We start from the raw sequence: 4,423 nt of genomic DNA, 5'->3' as shown, positions 1-4,423 counted from the left end.
TTTTTTAGGAACCTTTATATAATGAATAATACAACCCACTGATAATTTGTATCAATATTAAAAAATGATTATTTGGGGGACTTTTATAATCCCTTATGATAAGTGATGCCTGCATATGAATGCTGCTCTTGAAATGGGTTCAGGTCATTTAAAAAATAATAGCATGGGTGTTTCTCCTCACTTACTGGCTAAATTCTAGATCAACACACTCTGAGTGGCAAAGCTGAGAGAATATAGTGGAGAAATGGTGAGTGGGTGAGAAATAGGGGGAATTGAGATAGATGCTCTGAAGTCCTGTCATACCTGAAAGGATTTTAGAACAAAAATGTAAAAGCACATGAGGTTGCTAAGTTTACATGTGCCACACCCCCCTCCCATCCCCAACACAAAACACAAGCCTGTGTATTTATTACTTCAGGAAACAGCACAATAGCAGGGTTACCTGTATCATCTGCCTTGAAGTCACAGTCTGTCTGCCTCATCCCCCTCCCACACCTACAGTCCTTTTCTGATAAAAATGAGAGAGGCCAGATGCCTTTGTGGGGTTTTGGGCAAAAACCACGTTCTACAGAGGAACTCCATAGGGAATGGTGAAAAACAGATCAATTTTATCCTTTTTAATAAATATGGATTCCATGAGACATGCAGAAATGGAAATTGTATCCCAATGTTTGCTGAGATGTGGGCTGGTGCTCTATGGGCCCCGCCCTCTACCCAAGTCTTTGGGATCAAGAGGGACTGAACAGTCAAGAGGAAGAGGATTACTTGTGAAAATTAACATGCTCCTGAATCTCTGTGAGAGACCCTTGTCACTGAAGGTCACCAGACTTATTTCTTGTAACCCTGAAAACCACTCTGTACACCAGCAACTAGGTATCTGCTTTAGGGTTTCTGTCTGTATTCCATGTTTCTTCCCAGACCAGAGAGAGCAAAAAGTTGCAGAAAGAACAAAGAGGACACACTTTGGAGTCCCTGGGTTCAGATTCTTGCTCTTGAGCTCAATATTAGCCACCGTCAGATCATTTAGTTCAGATAATTCAATTACAGTCTGTCCAGACTACCCCACAGAGTTCTTACAAGGGTTCAATACAATCAGAGCATATCAAACATTAAAGTATCAAATGAAGATTTTTGAAAGTTATAAATGATTGTAAATTTCATTTCTTAGCTCACCAAATGTCTTCAATATTGTCTTTTATATATTTTGCCTCCTCTGAGCTGCACAGTAAGATGAGGGATCACCAGAAGGTGCCTAATAAATGCTTGTTCCATGTATGACCACCCTAAAATCATGACCCTTGTAATTCGTTCAGGACTGGAGCCATGTTTGGAGAACAGAACAAAGAGAAATTCAAATCACTAACAAATCAAATGCAGAACTCTAAGGCAGCTCTTACTAAAATCCCTTTCTGCTCCTGTTCTCTCAGTTCAGTTCAGTCGCTCTTTGTGACCCCATGAATTGCAGCACGCCAGGCCTCCCTGTCTATCACCAACTCCCGGAGTTCACTCAAACTCATGTGCATCCAGTCGGTGATGCCATCCAGCCATCTCATCCTCTGTCATCCCCTTGTCTTCCTGCCCCCAATCCCTCCCAGCATCCGAGTCTTTTCCAATGAGTCAACTCTTCGCATGAGGTGGCCAAAGTACTGGACTTTCAGCTTTAGCATCATTCCTTCCAAAGAAATCCCAGGGCTGATCTCCTTCAGAATGGACTGGTTGGATCTCCTTGCAGTCCAAGGGACTCTCAAGAGTCTTCTCCAACACCACAGTTCAAAAGCATCAATTCTTCCGCGCTCAGCTTTCTTCACAGTCCAACTCTCACATCCATACATGACCACTGGAAAAACCATAACCTTGACTAGATGGACCTTTGTTGGCAAAGTAATGTCTCTGCTTTTCAATATGCTGTCTAGGTTGGTCATAATTTTCCTTCCAAGGAGTAAGCGTCTTTTAATTTCATGGCTGAAGTCATCATTTGCAGTGATTTTGGAGCCCAGAAAAATAAAGTCTGACCCTGTTTCCACTGTTTCCCCATCTATTTCCCATGAAGTGATGGGACCAGATGCCATAATCATCGTTTTCTGAATGTTGAACTTTAAGCCAACTTTTTCACTCTCCACTTTCACTTTCATCAAGAGGCTTTTGAGTTCCTCTTCACTTTCTGCCATAAGGGTGGTGTCATCTGCATATCTGAGGTTATTGAGATTTCTCCTGGCAACCTTGATTCCAGCTTGTGCTTCTTCCAGTCCAGGGTTTCTCATGATGTACTCTGCATGTAAGTTAAATAAGCAGGGTGACAATATACAGCCTTGACGTACTCCTTTTCCTATTTGGAACCAGTCTGTTGTTCCATGTCCAGTTCTAACTGTTGCTTCCTGACCTGCATACAAATTTCTCAAGAGGCAGATCAGGTGGTGTGGTATTCCCATCTCTTTCAGAATTTCCCACAGTTTATTGTGATCCACACAGTCAAAGGCTTTGGCATAGTCAATAAAGCAGAAATAGATGTTTTTCTGGAACTCTCTTGCTTTTCCCATGATCCAGGGGATGTTGGCAATTTGATCTCTGGTTCCTCTGCCTTTTCTAAAACCAGCTTGAACATCTGGAAGTTCATGGTTCATGTATTGCTGAAGCCTGGCTTGGAGAATTTTGAGCATTACTTTACTAGCGTGTGAGATGAGTGCAATTGTGTGGTAGTTTGAGCATTCTTTGGCATTGGCTTTCTTTGGGATTGGAATGAAAACTGACCACTTCCAGTCCTGTGGCCACTGCTGAGTTTCCTGTTCTCTAGCAGCCTGCAACTCTCAAGTTGTCATTGTCACCCTTCTCCCACAGAATACCCTCTCGCTCACCCTCCCTGGCCCATCCGTTACTCTCTCTGGTGGTGGTTTAGTTGATAAGTCATGTCTGGCTCTTGTGCAACCACATGGACTGTAGCCCATCAGGCTCCTCTGTCCATGTGATTTCCCAGGCAAGAATATAGCAGTGGCTTGCCATTCCCTGGCTTGGAGAATTTTACTTTACTAGCGTGTGAGATGGGTGCAATTGTGCAGTAGTTTGAGCATTCTTTGGCATTGCCTTTCTTTGGGATTGGAAAGAAAACTGACCTTCCAGTCCTGTGGCCACTGCTGAGTTTTCCAAATTTGCTGGCATTTTGAGTGCAGCACTTTCACAGCATCATCTTTTAGGATTTGGAATAGCTCAACTGGAATTCCATCACCTCCACTAGCTTTGTTCGTAGTGATGCTTTCTAAGGCCCACTTGACTTCACATTCCAGTATGTCTGGCTCTAGGTCAGTGATCACACCATCATGATTATCTGGGTCGTGAAGCTCTTTTTTGTACAGTTCTCCTGTGTATTCTTGCCATCTCTTCTTAATATCTTCTGCTTCTGTTAGGTCCATACCATTTCTGTCCTTTATCGAGTTCATCTTTGCATGAAATATTCCTTTGGTATCTCTGATTTTCTTGAAGAGATCCCTAGTCTTTCCCATTCTGTTGTTTTCCTCTATTTCTTTGCATTGATCACTGAAGAAGGCTTTCTTATCTCTTCTTGCTTTTCTTTGGAACTCTGCATTCAGATGTTTATATCTTTCCTTTTCTCCTTTGCTTTTCGCTTCTCTTCTTTTCACAGCTATTTGTAAGGCCTCCCCATACAGCCATTTTGCTTTTTTGCATTTCTTTTCTATGGGAATGGTCTTGATCCCTGTCTCCTGTACAATGTCACGAATCTCAGTCCATAGTTCATCAGGCACTCTATGTATCAGATCTAGGCCCTTAAATCTATTTCTCACTTCCACTGTATAATCATAAGGGATTTGATTTAGGTCATACCTGAATGGTTTAGTGATTTTCCCTACTTTCTTCAATTTAAGTCTGAATTTGGCAAAAAGGAGTTCATGGACTGAGCCACAGTCAGCTCCTGGTCTTGTTTTTGCTGACTGTATAGAGCTTCTCCATCTTTGGCTGCAAAGAATATAATCAATCTGATTTCGGTGTTGACCATCTGGTGATGTCCATGTATAGAGTCTTCTCTTGTGTTGTTGGAAGAGGGTGTTTGTTACGACCAGTGCATTTTCTTGGCAAAACTCTATTAGTCTTTGCCCTGCTTCATTCCGTATTCCAAGGCCAAATTTGCCTGTTACTCCAGGTGTTTCTTGACTTCCTACTTTTGCATTCCAGTCCCCTATAATGAAAAGGACATCTTTTTTGGGTGTTAGTTCTAAAAGGTCTTGCAAGTCTTCATAGAACCATGCCACCTCATGCGAAGAGTTGACTCATTGGAAAAGACTCTGATGCTGGGAGGGATTGGGGGCAGGAGGAGAAGGGGACAACAGAGGATGAGATGGCTGGATGGCATCACTGACTCGATGGACATGAGTCTCAATGAACTCTGGGAGTTGGTGATGAACAGGGAGGCCTG

This window comes from Bubalus kerabau, chromosome 1, assembly GCF_029407905.1.
Source record: "Bubalus kerabau isolate K-KA32 ecotype Philippines breed swamp buffalo chromosome 1, PCC_UOA_SB_1v2, whole genome shotgun sequence".
NCBI lineage: Eukaryota > Metazoa > Chordata > Mammalia > Artiodactyla > Bovidae > Bubalus > Bubalus kerabau.
This window is presented reverse-complemented; position numbering follows the sequence as displayed.